The 20,635-nt window shown below is 38.9% G+C and overlaps 1 long non-coding RNA gene across 2 annotated transcripts in view; it reads right to left on the reverse strand.

The window, feature by feature from the left end:
- LOC138661965 (uncharacterized) overlaps positions 1–20,635 on the reverse strand; it is a 267,307-nt gene that overhangs the window by 224,084 nt on the left and 22,588 nt on the right. For both annotated transcript variants that reach the window (XR_011317990.1, XR_011317989.1), the window contains exon 2: positions 10,763–10,950. This is a non-coding gene — a long non-coding RNA (uncharacterized lncRNA). The remainder of the gene's footprint in view (positions 1–10,762; positions 10,951–20,635) is intronic.

The following is a 20,635-nucleotide window of genomic DNA, read 5'->3' on the forward strand; positions in this document are numbered from 1 at the left end:
TGATCACCACTTTCAGGGGACAACCATATGCGCTAATCTATCTGGACACTACCTGAAGACACGTTCTGAGAAAACGGTGGCGGCTGGACCCGATAAAACCTCCAAGGCATGTGAGGCAGGCTCAGGCCACTCCTACATTTTGGAAGACCAAAATGTGAAAGGGTCCAAACCCTCCCTGATGGTATTGATATTTAGTTCTAGATACTCCTGCACCATCCTCTCCAATCATCCGCCACGTGTATGACTTGGACACTGTTGTACTGGTGCACAAGTTGGTCTAAAAAAAGTGTCAAAGGACTCACAGAAATTGGTTCTTCCACTTCCACCACCACTACTGCTGCTGGTAATGTTTTAGAGTTGACGAATTGAGGGGATGGAGGTTGGAAGTCTACAGCTATGATGCGAACTGTGTGATTCACTGCTGTATTCCAGAAAGAGTCTCTTAAGGTTATATAAATGTGTGTTTCGATACTCCAGCATTTGCGGGTCACTCTCTAGAGCGGGAATCATCAGGCAAAATTTGGTCTTATAATGTGGATCTAATGAAGTTGTAACCCAGTAGTCAGCATTAGGGTTGAGCGACTTTTACTTTTATAGGATTTTTCAAAAGTCGGGTCGAGTGAAATCGGCCGATCCTATAAAAAATTCGGGGTCGGGGTCGGCCGAAACACGAAACCCAATGCAGTGCATTGGGTTTCCAATGGTTCCCAGGGTCTGAAGGAGAGGAAACTCTCCTTCAGGCCCTGGGATCCATATTTAAGTGTAAAATAAAGAATTAAAATAAAAAATATTGCTATACTCACCCTCGGACGCGCCCTGGTACTAACCGGCAGCCTTCCTTCCTTAGAATCAGCGCGTGAAGGGCCTTAGATGATGTCGCGGCTTGTGATTGGTCGCGCGACCGCCCATGTGACCGCTCGTGCGACCAATCACAAGCCGTGACTTCACCGAAGGTCCTTCAAGTGCTGATTCTTAGGAAGGAAGGCTGCCGGAAAGAAGCAGGGTGCGTCCGAGGGTGAGTATATACCTAATAGGAATAGAAGCAGGGTGCATCCGAGGGTGAGTATATACCTAATAGGAATATACTCACCCTCGGACGCGCCCTGCTTCTTTCCGGCAGCCTTCCTTCCTAAGAATCAGCGGTTGAAGGACCTTCGGTGACGTCGCGGCTTGTGATTGGTCGCGCGAGCTGTCACATGGGCGGTCGCGTGACCAATCACAAGCCGCGATGTCATCTAAGGCCCTTCACGTGCTGATTCTAAGGAAGGAAGGCTGCCGGTTAGTACCAGGGCGCGTCAGAGGGTAAGTATAGCAATATTTTTTATTTTAATTCTTTATTTTACACTTAAATATGGATTCCGATACCGATTTCCGATATTGCAAACATATCGGAACTCGGGATCGGAATTCCGATACCAGATTCAGAAGATCGCCGACCTCATGGCCGACCCCACACAGGGGTCGGGTCGGGCTTCATGAAACCCGACTTTGCCAAAAGTCGGCGACTTCTGAAAATGGCCGACCCGTTTCGCTCAACCCTAGTCAGCATTATTCCTAATCATTACTATGCAGGGATCATGGTGCAGATAGTGCAGCAAGAAGGCACTCATACACGAGGCTCTACTATGAGGTCCAAGCTCATGCTGTGTTGGTGGCTGGGTTAAAATGAGGCTCGTTTCCTCCATCTCCTCCCACCTACCCTGAGCAAGAAAGAGGGGAGGATTATCCTCTTTATCCTACAGTTGCTCGCCCATCACCTCTTCCTCCTCCATTTGTTCCTTGGATCTTTCACCTTCGATAACAGTTTATCTGTTATCATCACCAGCCCCCCTTGATCTCAGTACTCCACCCTCCCTTAGCAACCACCTGTGTGATGACAGTCTTAAACTTTGAGACAATGTTATCCCTTCCGCAGCCTACTCTGCTTCCTCCTCTTCTTCTGGGACCACCATCACCTCCCACAGGCTATTCAAAGTCTGCTCCAGCAAATAAATACCCAAAATAGTGATGCTGATGATGACGTCATCAGCACTAACCATCTTAGTGGCCATTTCAACACTGTGGAGAAGGGTGCAGAGGTCCTTAATCTGTGCCCACTCTGTAAACGTGATATGCGCCACCTTCATATTGCATTGGCCCAGGCTATGCGACATGACATACTACATCAGGGCTCATTGCTGCTGCCACAGTCGCTGTAACATGTGAAGTTTGGAATTCCACCGTGTCGGCACACTGCATATCAACCTGTTAACTGGCATGGACACAGACCTCTGTATCAATGCAAGTCAATGAGCAGAGGGGTGCGATAGGCTGAAATGAGCACACACCTTTCTGGAGCAAGTGACCCAGGCCAGGATAGTGGCTGAAAAAACACTGCACCACCAGGTTGAGGATGTGAGCCATGCAAGGCACGTGTGTGAGCTTGCCTCGCCGTAGGGCAGCCACCATGTTCGCACCGTTATCGGACATGGCCTTCCCTGGATGCAGGTTCAGCGGAGACAGCCATTGATCAAATTCAGCTGGAGAGCTATTTACAACTGTTCAGCTGTATGACTGCAATCTCCAAGGCATGTCAATTTTAAGACTGCCTGATTGCGGTGAGCCCTGGCTGCGCAGTATGGAGGTGATGGGGGTTCATTATGCACTGATGGAATGTGTCTCATTTTGGCAGAGGTTGAGGGTGCAGGTGGAGGCCCTAGAGGAGATAGAGAAAGCAGAAGCAGTGGAGGAAGTGTTAAATGTTGAGGCTTGTGGAGCAGCTCCTGTCCCCAGAGCCACTAGAGTCACCCAATGCCCAGTTAGTGAGATGTAACGCCCTTGCCATGCTTACTTGTCCAAGTGTCTTTGGTGAAATGCACCCTGGCAGACAAAGATTTTGTCAAGGAATGGGGATGTTCTCTGCAACATGCTGGTGTAGTGCAGGCACAGCTTTCTTAGAAAAATAATGGCAACTGGGTAATTGGTACTGGGGGACTGAAATGGCCATCAGCTTTTGGAAACTGTTGGTATCCACCAGGCAGAAAGGCAGCATTTCCGTGGCCAACAAATTGAAGATGGTGGGGTTCAACCTCTTAACTTTGTCATGCGTAGGAGGAAACAATCTTTTCTGTGACCATGACTGCAGAACTGTGGACTGGCTGCAGTGCTGTGAGAGGGCAGAGTACGGTGAACCAGACCAACTGCTGGACCTTGAGAGAGGTGCATGTGGAGATGCTACTGTGGAATGAGTAACTTGTGGTGTGATCGTTCTCTGAGATCGGTCAAAAACAGCAGGCATGTCCACTTCCATCACAGCTGAAGGCAGTCTCTCAGTGTGACTCGATTGGGTAAAGAATCTGAGGTTCTACGGTCAAAGACCTGTATCTCAATAGTTGACACAGTAACAGAGGAGGAGGAAGAAGCAGCTAATGCGATTGATGGGGCGGCCGATGGTGGTTGATGCCCACTGGTTTGCATTGTTGCGCAGTGGGATTTCCACACTAAACCATGTTGATTGCACATGTGAAGGTTCATACATGTAGTAGTCATAATATTGCAGTTTTTACCTCAACTCAGGGTTTTTTGCAAAGTTGGCAGATTATGCGAGTTGGCTCATCCTTTGCAGTGTCAAAAAAGGCCCAGGCTAGGCAACCCTTGCCACCTCTGTGAGCTGCAGACCCACTGACTCTGCTGGTCAGAGGCACAGTTGTGGCTGAGGATGTATTGCTCGTTGTGGCTGCATCACTACTTATCTGTAACAGATGGTGCAACGTAACCTCCTCGTCTTCCTTCTCAGATGACCTACTCAGCTATGTGCATCTATATTCACGCCAACTGGGATCTAACACCTCATCATTATCCTCTGTGTTATCACATTCCTGGCCATTGGAGTCACTTTCCTCTTCTTCTTGCCCTGATAGCACAGTACAGTTCGTGTGAGCCCCAGATATCTAAACCTCATCAGAATCACCTCCCCCTGGGGTTAACATCTGATGACAAGGGTCAGGATGCTGTTGAGACCATACTTCTTCCTGCACTGGATCGAAGCTAAAAAAAATTTGGGCATCAGTGCAGATTTTCTCATCTTGACTCTGTAAAGCTTTTGAGTACACTTCTGATGAACATGGCTTAGAATGTGTGAAGAGCTCTTCAGAGTCACCCATCTGTGGTTCCGTACAGTCAGTTGAACATTTGGATAGTTGGGAAGTGGGGGGAAGCAAGGGGAATTTGGGTGCCATATCTGTGGACTGTTCTCTGTGTGATGTTAAGGTGGAGGAAGAGGAGGAGAGGCTACTTGAAGCTGCACTTGCCATCCACTCGAGTACATGCTCTTTCTGGACATCATCGATAAGGCATACAGTTGTGCATCTGCCAAAGAAAGGTTGTAGTGTAGCCTGTCCTGTAACAAGTTGTCAGTTATCTTTACATAGGACGTGACGTTGCTTCACTAGTGCTTTCACCAACAGTACCACCTACCCCACGTACACCTTGAACACCAAGTCTAATTCCCCTTCCACAGTGGCCTCGCTTTTTCCCAGTCAAGTTGCTCAGATAGTGTGGTAAGAGCACAGTATTAACAACCAAAAATTAGATTTTAAACGCTGCACCACCTCTGCAAACAGCTGAAATTCAGCAACAGTAAATTCGAAGTTGAAATATGGCATGCTGGATCGTGTTAGTCACAGAAAAAAGATTTTTCTTTGGACCAAGGATCAGGCCTCTATAACACACTAGATGATACAAACTCTTTTTAAAGTTAGGTCCCTTAATGTATGACATTAATAGCAGAAGAATTTGTTTTTGTGGCCTATGGATCAGGCCTTTATAATACTAGATGCTGCAAACACTTTTTAAACTCAGGTCCTTTACTGCATGACGTTAATAACAGGAAAAAATTTTGTGGCCTATGTATCAGGCCACACTAGATGCTACAAACTATTTTTCAAGTCAGATCCCATACTGCATGACGTCAATCACAGAAGAATTTGCTTGTAGTCTATGTATTAGGCCTCTATAACACACTAGATGCTTCAAACTCTTTTTAAGCTCAGGTCCCTTATTGCATGACATTAAATAACAGAAGAATTTGTTTGCGGCCTCTGGACTAGACCTCTACAGTTTAATTTAATCCCAAACAAATGACAAAGTGTGATGCAGCGGGTTGTCTAACTTTTTGCAAATGAAAAATTGCAATTTTTTTTTATATGCCTTAGGTCTGCAGACAGGTTCGTATCACCGCCACAAAATGACTGCGTGGGATAGAGCAGGCTTTTTCACATTTAGCAACAGAAAAAAATTATAACTTATTTTAATGTGCCTTAGGTCTGCAGACAGTTATATTTCACCACAGCACTAAATTACAAGGTGGGATACAGCAAGCTGTTTAATATTTTTTCACTAGCTACATGTGAATTAGAATGCTATACTGGGGCATGGATCACAATATAAGCAGTGCACAACATGTGCCCTGCTGGATTTGTGTGTGCATCTCACTATGGCCAAAACAGAAAAAAAATGCTGGAAGGGAAATTTAACAGCCACACTAGACATTAGCTTCCTTCAGTATCTGACAGATATACAACTACCTATCTGATTAGCTACAATGTGGGATACAGCAGGCTTTTCCACATTTAGCTACTGAAATAATATCATTTAGAATGCTGTACTCATGCATGCAGCACTACAGAAGCAGTGCACAACACACTTGTAGGACATGTACCCTGCCGGCTTTGTCTGAGAACGTCGGTTATGCCCCCCGCCAAAAAAATTAAGGAAGGAAAATTTTACAGCAACGCTGAACACTATCTAGCTACACTAACTGACTGACATACAGCAGCCTAACTAAATAGCTGAAATCTTGATGAAAACAGTGGCAGCGTCAGGAGCAGCCTCTCTACGCTGTATCAGCATCAAAATGGCGCTAAAACAACATGTCTGCTATTTATATGCAGTGGGACATGTGATTTCATCAGCCAATGACACAAGCCATTGTGTCAGAACATTGTGGGTGTTTTCTGCCCCTGATTGGCTAACCGCAATGTACACACATAAAGTTAGAAAAAAAAAGACTGCTGTGCTGTGCTTACAAAAATGCAGCGACTCTGAGCTCTGCAAACCCCCTCCCCTCATCAAACACGTGACAAATGCTCATGACACACCACCATTATCGCTGCTAAAGTGCTGGAAATATTTTGGTGTCAACGCAAATATTTTCCCACACTTTTACCGAATGTTACCAATTTTTTACTGATTTTATGAAATTTTGCTCGGATTTACGATCACGAATCCGAATGTGCCATATTTGTGTCAAATTTATGTTTGGCGATCATTTTCCAAACAGATTGGCTCATCTCTACTCACCACCTCTTGTGACAGCTTGTTCTATACATTAATCACCCTCACTGTCAAAAAATTTTTTTTAATATCTAATCTGCATCTTCTCCCTTTTAGTTTCATTCCATTGCTTCTCTTGTTTCTATGTGAAAATTAGAATAGGGATGATCCCTCTACACTGTGACATCCCTTCAGAGATTTGTAGACAGCTATTAAGTCTCCTCTTAGCCTTCTTTTTTGCAAGCTTTACCTCTCCTCGAGGGACATACTTTGCAATCCGCTCACCATCCTGGTAGCTCTTGTCTGAGCTTGTTCCAGTTTTTCAATGTCTTTTTTAAATTGTGGTGCCCAGAACTGGACACAGTATTCCAGATGAGGCCTGACCAAGGGGGAGTTGAGGGGAATAATTACTTCATGTTATCTAGACTTGCTTTTCTCAACACATCCTAGAACGGTGTTTGCCTTTTTTGCTGCCACTTCATGCTGTTGACTCATGTGCAGTCTGTGATCTATTAATATACCCAAGTCTTTTTCACATGTGCGGTTGCTTAGTTTGATTCCTCTCATTCTGTAGATGTAATTTTCATTTTTCTTTTCCAGATGTAGAATTTTGCATTTCTCCCTGTTAAATGCCATTCTATTAGTCACAGCCCATTGTTTAAGCTTATCTAGAACTTTCTGAATCCTTTCTCTGTCATCTCTAGCATTATCCTTCCTAGCTTTGCATTGCCTGCAAATTTGATTAGTTTACCATCAGTTGAACAACACTTTGGCCAGGACAGGGCCTTGTGGTAATCCAACTGAAACACTCTTCCAATTGGATGTGAAACCATTTATCACTACTCTTTAAATACGAGCAAATAATTGCTCTGCAAATTGAATCTCACGCAATAATCCACACAAATTCAAATTTTGCCTAAAGGCCCCTTCACATTAAGCGACGCTGCAGCGATACCGACAACGATCCGGATCGCTGCAGCATCGCTGTTTGGTCGCTGGAGAGCTGTCACACAGACAGCTCTCCAGCGACCAACGATGCCGGTAACCAGGGTAAACATCGGGTAACTAAGCGCAGGGCCGCGCTTAGTAACCCGATGTTTACCCTGGTTACCATCCTAAAAGTAAAAAAAAACAAACACTACATACTTACCTACAGCTGTCTGTCCTCCAGCGCTGTGCTCTGCACTCCTCCTGTACTGGCTGTGAGCACAGCGGCCGGAAAGCAGAGCGGTGACGTCACCGCTCTGCTTTCCGGCTGACCGACGCTCACAGCCAGTGCAGGAGGAGTGCAGAGCACAGCGCTGGAGGACAGACAGCGGTAGGTAAGTATGTAGTGTTTGTTTTTTTTTACTTTTAGGATGGTAACCAGGGTAAACATCGGGTTACTAAGCGCGGCCTTGCGCTTAGTTACCCGATGTTTACCCTGGTTACCAGTGAAGACATCGCTGGATCGGTGTCACACACGCCGATCCAGCGATGTCAGCGGGAGATCCAGCGACGAAAGAAAGGTCTGGACTTTATTCAGCGACCAACGATGGCACAGCAGGGGCCTGATCGTTGGTCGCTGTCACACATAACCATTTCATTAACGATATCGTTGCTACGTCACAAAAAGCAACGATATCGTTAACAATATCGTTATGCGTGAAGGTACCTTAATCCACTGAACCCTAGTATTAAAAAACATAAAAAGACAGAGAATCCAATGAAGGATTCTGAGGGTGGAAAAGTCAATACTTTAACCGCCTCATTTGAGAAATATTTTGTAATTATGTTATATGTAAAAAAATGAATATTTTTTTAAAAGTGGAAACCTTCCTAAACAATAAAAATATGTAGAATTAAGATATTTAAATTAATTAGACACTAATGTGGTTAAAATCTTTGAGTGTCAAGCTGTTAATGCCAGGGATTTGAGACAGATGACTTTTTCATCGTTAGAGGCCAACTTTTTATAGATCGCTGACACTGTCTTAATTCACAGAAATAAGGAATTGCTAAAGGTACCGTCACACTCAGAGACGCTGCAGCGATATAGACAACGAGCTGACCTAAACTAGATCGCTGGAGCGTCGCTGTTTAGGTCGCTGTAGAGACGTCAAACACAGCAACTCCAGAATGATGCAGGAGCGATCCAGTGACGTAACGGCGACTCACTTCTCGTTCTCGCTGGTTGTTAGCTCCATGTCAGACAGCCGGCCGGAGTGTGCCGATCCGACACACATCTAGGGGCCCTATGTTCGTTGTTGGCGTCATTGCTTTTGATGTCAAACATGACGATACACGCTGACCTGGCGACGAAATAAAGTTCTTGACTTCTAGCTCCGACCAGCGATAGCACAGCGGGATCCAGATCGCTGCTGCGTGTCAAACACAACAAGATCGCTATCCAGGGTGCTGGAATGTCACGGATTGTTGTCGTTCTCTTTGCAAAGTTCCTGAGTGTGACGGTACCTTAAGTCATGTATTTTATCTGGTGCACTCTACATAAAGAATTATGTCTGTAAGTGAGAAACAAATCATTATTCATTATTGGTCATTGTTAGTGTTGAGCATTCCGATACCGCAAGTATCGGGTATCGGCCGATATTTGCGGTATCGGAATTCCGATAACGAGTTCCGATATTTTTGTGATATCGGGAATCGGTATCGGGATTTAGATTAATGTGTAAAATAAAGAATAAAAATAAAAAATATTGATATACTTACCCTCGGACGGGCCCTGGTTGTCACCGCTGTAATCACCATGTTTTCCTTCCTAAGAATGAGCGCGTTAAGGACCTTCGATGACGTCGCAGCTTGTGATTGGTCGCGTGAGCGGTCACATGACCGTTCAGCGACCAATCACAAGCCGCGACGTCATCGAAGGTCATTAAAGCGCTCATTCTTAGGAAGAAAAGCATGGCGATTGCAGCGGTGACAACCAGGGCCCGTCCGAGGGTAAGTATATCAATATTTTTTATTTTTATTCTTTATTTTACACATTAATATGGATCCCAGGGCCTGAAGGAGAGTCTCCTCTCCTTCAGACCCTGGGAACCATTACGGATACCTTCCGATATTTGTGTCCCATTGACTTGTATTGGTATCGGATATCGGTATCGGCGATATCCGATATTTTTCGGATATCGGCCGATACCATCCGATACCGATACTTTCAAATATCGGACGGTATTGCTCAACACTAGTCATTGTCTATCTAGTTATAATTTTTATCTGATATAGCAAAAAATACTAATTGTTTATTCATCCATATGATATTTTGGAACTCAAATATGACTGAGACTTCTCAAGTGCCGACATATTTGGGAGCTGAAACATTGTTTGTCATGTGGTTGCTACCATAGTTGGTAACGCTACCTTGCACACATATCAAGTATAGAGCTGTTTTTCCATTCATCAATCCATCCAATTTATGGTTAGTATTACTGAAATTAGATAATAGTAATACATTGTCCAAATGTAAATTGAAATACTGGTTCTACTAACCGCCAAATACCTTTTTCAGTCTTATGTGAATGTAAACATGCATATAGTGAAAATGCTATTAAAGCTAACAGCCACCTATTAACATTATAACCTATTATAACATATTAACCTATTATAACGTATTGTAACCTATTCATACCATCTATTTCTGTTATTCATGGATAGAACATATACCCATTAATATCTTTGGAGCGGTTCACATGTTCTTGATTTTTTGTGGACCTTGTATCTGTCACCAAAAAAATCACAAACGTTTGTTCTTGATCAAAGTCACGGATCAAAATGGACCATTCAAGTTGTAAAATGGCTGCCGAACATGTCCTCAAGGTAGATATGTATCATTGAGGTTGGTAGCCTTGGTGATGTAAGCCGGGAAAAGCAGGCTCCAGCATGTATAGTGCTGAGAGAGTTAATAAGACATGTCAATGTCCGGGTTTACAAGCTGTCATAGAGATGGGTGGGACTAGCTGCACACATATTTCCACCCTGGGGCATAGTACGGCAGATATAAGGGAGTCCAGCTGAACATTGTTGCCATGTGAGTGGAGCTGTGCAGACCTACAGTGTTGTCAGACTACTGCTAGAGACTCAGAGCTGGACATACTATTCTGTTTGGGTGAGCTAGGCCTGTCACGTTACTGCCTATTTCCATGGACTATTTATTTTGTTTTGGTTATGCCAAGAGACTGCTTTTATGTTTGCTTTATGGAAGTTTAATGAAGTTTTATAAACCATGCTGCATAATTTAAAAACTTGATTGAATATCTCACGCGGTGGCGAGTGAGTAGAATTCTTGTAAAGTCTATATCTCTGTAAAAATTATCAACGGTACTAGGATGCCATCGATGTGCAGTCTATGTGCTGTCATTTGTAAAAATGCCCTCCCATGAATATATTTTTTCATTAAATGTGTGTATATGTGTATGGTGTGCAGTGTGAGTGTATTTACATTCTGACCTACCACTAGTCTCTCCGGTATCCAGCGCCATTCTGCTCCTCTTCTCAGTGGCATCACAGCTTTGCAGACTCTCCGGCTCAAGCTGCACTCTGGGTGGCCAGGAAGTGGCTTTTACAATATAGGACAAGGTTGCATAGACTTACATCATAAGGGCTCATGCAGAACAGGCTTTTTTTCCATCCAAGTGCTATCTGTTAAAAAAATGAATTGCATTCGGACAGATGTTATTCAAGGCGGCAGTGCAAATGAAAGATTTTTTTCACTCACTGAGTGTGCATGTGAAAAAAATCGGATGAGACTAACCCATTCAAGTCTATGGGTGCGAGAAAAAATTTGGATGCCATACAGAGTCATAGTATAGCAGCCGATTTTTCGGATACATTGCAATTCTGTAACAGGAAACTGTAAATGGTCTTGTAAATGATTAATAGCTGCTCAGTTAAAAAAAACGATTGTACATGGATGACAAGTGAGAAAAAAATCATCCCACTATTGTGGATTCAACTCTGACAATTTTTTTTAAACTGTCATGTGAGCCTACCATAAAGGAGACTTCCAACTCATGCATAGAGTGTAGCGTGATCCGGATAGTCTGAATTGTGGTGACGTCACTGAGAAAAGGAGCAGAATGGCGCTGAACACCGGAGAGAGCGGCAGTAGGTGAGCATAGTAATACATTACCACTAGACAGTATACACATATACAGGCAATTAATGAAAAAAAATATTCATGGCAGTGCTTCTTTAAACTTGGAAATGATAAGAGAAGTTTTGTAAGTTTTTTTGCATAAAAGAAAATCAGTAAAAATTGACACAAGGATCAAACACTTTTCAAAATGGGATCCAAAAACGCTAATGAAACTCAGTCTGTTGACTTTACGCATGTGAAAGCAATGGACATCTCACTGAATGGTCAGTTTGTTCTATTAAAATAAAGGAGTCATGTTCCACTTGTTGGAGGCACTATGCAGACAGTAAAATTTCTGCTATAGAATTACTTGGATTTGTTGTACTGAGCCAAAAGATTTTATTTTTGCCATCGCTCGTACAAATGAATGAGCGTTAGTGATGAGCGAATATACTCGTTACTCGAGATTTCTCGAGCACGCTCGGGTGTCCTCTGTGTATTTTTAGTGCTAGGAGATTTAGTCGCCTCAGCTGAATTATTTACAGCTATTAGCCAAGCTAAGTACATGTGGGGGTTGCCTGGTTGCTAGGGAATCCCCACATGTAATCAAGCTGGCTAGTAGCTGTAAATCATCCAGCTGCGGCGAAGAAAACTAAATCTCCGAGCACTAAAAAATACTCGAAGGACACCCGAGCGTGCTCGAGAAATCTTGAGTAACGAGTATATTCGCTCATCACTAATGAGCGTATGTATGTACACAAGTATTTAACAAAGTTATGTCCAACAACGGATATACGTCATGGAGTCATGGGGTGTGTATTGGGCTCAGGAGCCTTTATATTCAGCATCTGCTCTAACACCAGAGATAGGTTGCTGCTGTTATCGCCTTAAATTCCACAGTCACAAAATGACAGCAGTATTTAACCTGTGGGATCCTGCATGGGTCTCTAATTGGGCACCCAATGGCCCCCTACATTGTGATTTAAAGGTGCTGATGGATTGTCATGAAAACTAGGGGTCTGTTATAAAGAAAAAAAGTCAAAGCACAAATGGTAGTTTTCTGGTAGCTGCAGCTCCCTCAATAAAAGGTTTCACAGGTACCCCAAAACGGTACCATTAAAAGCTGAAGGTTTGCAACCAAAAAGTAAGCCCTGATACAGTCTCATCAATGGAAAAATTACAATGTTAAGGCTTTTGAAAAAGGTGACAAAAACATTTTTTTACAACGTTCAGATATGTTTGAAGTCACTAAAATAGTAACAAAATGTTCAAGCTTAGTATTGCTGTAATTGTATCTACCGGCCGAATCATGTTGCCAGGTCATTTTTACTGTACAATGAACTCTTTAAAAATGAAACTCATAAAAACTTTGGCAGAATTGTGTTTGTTTTTCAACAGTTTATATCATCTGGATTCTTTCTTTAACTGTATTTTTTTTTTTCTGTTCACTATTTGGTAAATTGAATGGTGGCATTTAAAACTAAAACCTGTCCACTATCTTGGTAGAAAAAGAAAAAAAATAAATATTGACTGCGTGCTTAGAGGACTTTACATACAATTGTAAATGTATATATTTTGCTATTGTGACATAGAAAACTGTAATCAACACAGCACTGCACCTGGGCTTTTAACTATCCATCCATCTATAGATAGTTTATCCAATATTATTAATATCTCTCTCTGTATATATATGTAAATTAATCTTTCATACTACACATTTGTTGCAAATATAGCTCTTATTTTTCTAGATCTTTGAATCCTTCCTATCTATCATTTATCTGTCTATCTATTATCTATCTATCTATCTATTATCTATCTATCTATTATTTATATATTTATCTATTATCTATCTATCTATCTATCTATCTATCTATCTATCCATTATCTATTGTATATCTATAATCTATCTATCATCTATCATTTCTATATCTATCTATTATCTATCTATCTATCATCTATTATTTATCTATCTATCTATTTCTCTAGGATCGTCACTGAACTGAAACGTCACCATCATGGGCTAAATAAAATAGCTCCTTATTCACAGACAGTGTGTGCTGCTTCCTTGTTTGGACTACTATCTATCTCTCTATCTATTATCTATCTATCTATCTATCTATCTATCTATCTATTACCTAACTATCTATTATCTATCTATCTATCTATCTATCTATCTATCTATCTATCTATCTATCTATATCTATTATCTATCTATCTATCTATCTATCTATCTATCTATCTATCTATCTATCTATCTATCTATATCTATTATCTATCTATCTATCTATCTATCTATCTATCTATCTATCTATCTATCTATCTATCTCTCTATCTATTATCTATCTATCTATCTATCTATTACCTAACTATCTATTATCTATCTATCTATCTATCTATCTATCTATCTATCTATCTATCTATCTATCTATCTATATCTATTATCTATCTATCTATCTACCTATTATCTATCTATTACCTAACTATCTATTATCTATCCATTATCTATCTATCTGTCAAAAAGTAGAATCATCACCGACTCAGTCTAAAGGTGCAAATACAAATTTGATCTTAACCAGGTCTATAACACTGTAGATTATATCCAAAAAACATCTGTACTCATATCTATTTTCTTGCTTTCTATCTATCTATCTATCTATCTATCTATCATCTATCTATAATCTATCTATCTACTGTGTCTATCTATCTATCTATTTATCTGTTATCTATCTATCATCTATCTATTATCTATCTACTGTGTCTATCTATCTATTATCTATCTATCTATCTATCTATCTATCTATCTATCTATCTATCTATCTTTCTATCTATGCATACAACATGCACAGAAAGTGTCATTAGCGCATAATTTGATCAATGTGTGTATCCCTATCTGCCAAAGACAAGCAAACCTCTTTCATGGGGCGCTATGCTAAAGTCTCACCTTTCTGCCTATGTCTCAAATTACTTGGAAAAGTATAGTATCCGGCTATACATTGTTCCAATTAAAAACAGCCTTGGAATGATGGGTGGATAGATAAATGTATTTATTTCCAATCTATTTATCTATTTCACTACCTTTTTTGTTTCTATTTATATTCTATCCATGCATATTTCTATCTATGCATACAGATATAGAACTTTAATGACATGAACAATAAATTAAATTTAATAATGAAATTATATATTTACATCATTATGAGGCACACATTAGTCACAAACTATATATTTATTCAATGCTAAAACAAGATATCTGGATTTTTAAAAAAAAAATGTTTAGACAAATGGATAAAAGTTCATTTTTAAATAACCAATTTAAAGTTTTTTTTATTAAATATAGGACGAAAAATGAAATGTTACCACCTTGCTGGACTCCTGCAGGAATTGAACTTCGATTGTATTTCACAGAAAAGTTACAGCTGCGAAGTGGAATCAAGGATGTATCATATGAAAAAAGGTTTCGCACATCAAAGCCCACTGAGCTTAATACAAGTTGGATAAATGAATATATATCTCAAATTACTATTCACATAGAAACGGATTTCTAGGTTTCTTTTTTAGAGGACAGCGTGTTTGATCTGAGCCATCACTACAGACGTCTCTAGCGTGGGCTCATACATTTTTATTCCGTTGACTTATGGCAGGGCGTCTGGTGCATTCACTTTAAAAACGCCCGGTTAAGAATGCAAAATGTTTTTACAAACAATAAAAATGCACGGAGACAGAAAACACCATTATTTGGCTAAAAAGGCTAAAGGGCAAAAGGCTGACCCTTTTTGTTCTTCAACACGGGTTCTAAAATAGAAAGACACAATTGTGTCTTATGTAATCAAAGAGAAGGTTTTTTTTTTTGCAAATGTACTTTATGTAATTTATGTGGCACGTGATACAGAATTTTTCTTGTGTTTCTTATTTAAAAAAAACAAGCAACGTATTAAATATGCTTTCCAGTAATATTTCAATTAGGCAGACACAATTGTTGAGTTTTATTTAGTTAGTAAAGTAGGGAGGTTTTTTAGATATTTTTTTTGCAATTGTTAATTGGCTTAAATAATTGTTGAATATTTTATTCCAGAATATGAAGTTAAATAAATAAGTTAAACTAGACTTGTTAAAAAAGGGAAGATGAAACCAATAATATAATTCATAACAATTTAAGCATACTATTTGGACAATATAAGCATATTTGCAAGCAGTTAGAAATATAGTTACTTGGATTAAAAAAAACACCTACATTTTAATAATCAAATGGATTCATTCCCAAGTTTTTAAACAGTTACAAGTATCTGTAAATTGTCTCCTAGTAATAAGATATTTATATACAGCACACATTTTCTTGTGTTTCAGGGGAATTCATATATATATATATATATATATATATATATATGCACACATGGAAATACAATATATATATTTATATATTTATATATTTATATATTTATATATATACTGTATGTGCATATATTTATACATATACGGCTTCTGCTTGTCTGTTTCAAAAACCAAATATATGAATTTATTAACCATTAAAAATTACTGAACTGATAAAAAAATAATCTAGATGAATAATGTGAAATGTTTATGTAATATCTCATTATACAATCAAGTAAAATTGTTAATTATTTCTAACTAATATAGAAACAATAAAATGGGGCAACACACACACACACACACACACATATATATATATATATATACACACACACACATGTATACCATATATGTACATACTGTATATACATACACATTATATCTATATCTATATATATACACTGAATATATATATGCACACACATACAGTGTATATACAGATACACATATACAGTATATATACATATATACACAGTATATATACACACAGTATAGGCAAACACACATATATAGATACACTATATATATATATATATATATATATATACATATATATATATATATACAGTACATTTATATATAAATACAGTACATATATATATATATACAGTACATATATATATACATATATATATATATATATATATATACACACACACACACCCATACACATATATGCACACACACACATATAAGTAATATATATATATATATATATATATAGTATATACACACGCATGCATATTTATTTTACATAGGCATTATCAAACATATAGCTGCTGGATTATATAACATTAACTTTAGCCCTTAGAAATAAGTCAGTAGATGAGTTATCTCCCCTCATAAGGATGGCCGGATGGAGCAATGCTTGCACTCATCGCACACATAATGTTTTATGCACCCTGAGTCCTTGCTGTGATTTTCAAGCTTCAAACAAAACTTTTTTTTTTAAGAATTCATGTAAATGAATAATACACACCTAATCAAAGCGCACCACCACCGGTTACTTCCTACTTGTAAAATGCCTACCATATACTTTATGTCCCAGCATACACAGCATGGAGTTTATAGAGGTAAATTTTACCTTGTCATCAGAAATGCTGATTAAAAAGTAGCTTTATATAGGGAATAAGGTAAGATCAACAACGTGAGCGCAGAGGGGTTCTCCTTCCAATTAATATTCATGCCGTTTACTTTTCTAGAAAACTTAGAAAAACAGTTTCAGAACAGGAGGAGGAACAAAGTTGTAAGTATTTTCTTGAACTTTTTGATGGAGGGAAGTAAATGGTTAACTATTTCACTAATTGCCCTCATGTGTTCCAACATTTGTAATAAATGAGGTGAATAATTACGCTGTAATACACCTTGTAATAGCAGTCATTGGCTTTAGATCTCTACCTTCTTTTTTTTATATACGGAACTTAAGTTGTTGACTGTTCAGTATTAAAAGTTATCATAAACGTTATATTTTTTACTTATGAAATTCTATATGTTGGTTCTGAAAATACTAATCTTGCTTCGTTTTGCTATGAATATAACAATGCCTCACAAATGAAGATGAGTTTTCGAACCTTTGTTGCTATTTTTGATTCATCTATGACACCAAAAACGATTAGATAAAGTCAATATAAATCCTGCGGGTCTTTAGAAATATTGATTATGCATTTTTAAAATTTTGGTTGTTTGTTCTTACGGTCATCTATTTCGACAATCTGACAATTTGGGATTGATAATTTGCTTGATGGAGCAATAGACAAAATGGTAGTGAATGTGTAAAGCTGATAGCGGTGTTATAATTGTGCATAACGAAGCTATTGTTTGAAACTAATACTGATAAAAAAATTCTGCTAATTATTATTTTAATTATGCTACTGTCACAGTATAACAGTAAGATACAATAGCCATGCTTTGCATCTAATGTTCCTACATGGATGCAATATTTATAAAAGACTGCATATATCATAACCTTAAAATAGTTTTAAAGAATAGAATAACAAAATAATAATATATCACTCGTATATGGTTTGACGGATGCAAGTGAATCCAGATCCCTTGGGTTAAAACAGAAAAGCTTGAATTGATCTGTACAGAATTATTTCAATGCTCACATATTAATTTTTTGTTTTTAATTTAAGTAGATTCCAAAGGTGGCTGAAATATCTTAAATATATGTGTTGATGCTAAAAAATAAAATTAGTTTTCTTATTTAAAACCAGAAATATATATTGTGCTCACAACCGAAAAAAAAAGGAACGTGAAGATGAGGTTGACAAAATCATTCATAAAATACTAATTTCCTACTGATAATCATTCTACATTTTCATCGCAAATTATCATGTTAATCTGTAATAACCCACAGCAACCAATCAGCGTGAAGATTTATTGGGTTCAGGGTGTTCTTATCTTAATGGTTATTATTGGTTACAGCTCGAGATGAGCAAATATTTAAGAATGATTTTCTCCATTGATTCAGAAGAATTGGGACAGATTTTCTATAAATCTTCACCTTGATGGAGTCTCCCATAATATACACATGAAGGAAAGCGTAATAAACCAACTTCTCTCCAGTGACTCTCAGCCAGGAAAACTGAGTGCGGTTAACTGAGCACCTTGGATCTGATAAAATCACATTTGCCATTTTCTAGCAGAAAGAAGATAAAAGAACACATTAATACAGATCTATGGTGGCATCCTTACATTGACAGCTCATTTCTGATATTCAGAGTATCCACAGTGTGCTCCCATATTTGATCTTCTAAGCTGTCCTTCATATTTCGCATAGATTGCGCTTTGCAACATGAACTTACTTGGTTCAATAAATGAATGTTATATGGCAATATGCATTCCAGGCTGTCTATGAAAAAGATGATCTGAGCTCATTAGACTTTAAAAATGTTGCTCAATTTAAGGGAAACTCTGAACAATAGATCAAAGAGGTAATCTGGACACAAATAAAAACAATTTTAATATTGCTCTGGAAAAAAAATAGAGTACCCCACCTATGATCTAACTATGGTACTTGCTATTCCCCGTGGTTCTGTTTTTTTGACCCAATGATTACTCTGTGTTTTCTCAGATTTGCTCTGGACTTTCTATACAATATTTTGTCATCCTTTAAAGAAATATATTGATGGCGACCCTACTTGTACTCTTTATTATATACAACACAGAGAATGACTCTTCCCTTAACAGCTCATTCAGACATACGTGTTTTCAAGCAGTGTGCCTTCCATGATCCAATAATAACCTACAGTGACATGTAAAAGTTTGGGCACCCCTGGAAGAAAATTACTGTTATTGTGAACAGTTAAGTGAGTTGAAGATTAAATGATCTGTAAAAGGTTTAAAGTTAAAGATGACACATTTCCTTTGTTTTTTTAGGTAAATATATATATATTCATCTTTTATATTTTAAAAATTACAAAAAGAAAAATCGTCTGATACAAAAGTTTAGCACCCTGCATGGTTAGTACCCAGCATTACCCCATTTTGAAAGTATCACGGCTTGTACACACTTTTTGTAGCCAGGCAAGAGTCTTTCAATTCTTGTTTGAGAGATTTTCATCCATTCTTCCATGGAAAATTCTTCCAGCTCTGTGAGATTCCTGGGCCATCTTATATGCACTGCTATTTTGAGGTTTAGTCACAGATTTTCAATGATGTTCAGATGAGGGGACTGTGTGGGCCATTGTAAAACATTCAGCTTGAGTCTTTTGAGATAGTCTATTGTGAATGTTAAAGTGTGTTTATGATCATTATTAGTGATGGGCGAATAGTATTCTTGCTCGGGTCACCCCTGAGCACGCTTGTGTGATCTCTGAGTATTTTGGCGTGCTCGGAGATTTAGCTTTTGTCGTCTTCAGCTGCATGATTTGCGACTTGTAGACAGGCTGAATACATGTGGGAATTCCCTAACAAACAGGCATTCCACACATGTATTCAAGCTGTCTAGCAGTCGCAAATCATGCAGCTGAGGCGATGAAAACAAAATCTCGAACGCCAAAATGCTCGGAGACTACCCGAGCATGCTCAGGGAGACCCGAGCAACGAGTATATTAGCTCATCACTAATCATTATCCATTTGTAGAAGCCATCCTCCTTTCAACTTCAGCTTTTTTACAGATGGTGTCACAGAGGAAACACGGCACTCCCGGTTAGGATCATGTTTCCAGATAGGGTCCGAATCCCTAATATAGAGGCTCTAAGCAGAATCCAGAACACTGAGGTGAGTATAGTTAAAAATCTGAGAAAGTATGAAAGAAAAAATAAAGAAAGCAGCTCTGTGCGTATAGGCGACGTCTGTTGAAATTTCATTCTTCCCTCTACCTGTGAAATGTTCCCAGTGCCATTGGCTGCAACACAACTCCAAAGCATGATTGATCCACACCAAAGTTTATTGGTTGACAAGATGTTCTTTTCCTGAAATTCTGCGACCTTTTTTCTCTACACATACCTTTGATCACTGTGGCCAAAGAGTTCTCTTTTAACCTCCTTACTCCACAGGACTCGTTTCCAAAATGCATCAGGAGATCATTTCATCGTCAACTTGCTTAACTGTTCACAATAACAGTAATTTTGATCATGTGTGCTTGAACTTTTACATGCCACTGTATGAGCCAATGCAAAACAACTTTTCACCAATATGGAACCATTGCAGCATTCATTAGTCTGCACCAATTTATTGAACAGACTAGTGCATATCAATAACAGTCAGCTCATGCACTCATTCACAATGCTGACGAGCACACGGTGCCAAACATGTTTACAATTTGCAAATATGACTATTCCAAGGGATGGTACAGCCATCTGAACCGAGTCTAAAGCTGAACTGTCATGCTTTGAATTTAGATTCCAGGGCAACCTGCACACTCGTAAATAATA

Source organism: Ranitomeya imitator, chromosome 2, assembly GCF_032444005.1.
Source record: "Ranitomeya imitator isolate aRanImi1 chromosome 2, aRanImi1.pri, whole genome shotgun sequence".
In the NCBI taxonomy this organism is placed as follows: domain Eukaryota; kingdom Metazoa; phylum Chordata; class Amphibia; order Anura; family Dendrobatidae; genus Ranitomeya; species Ranitomeya imitator.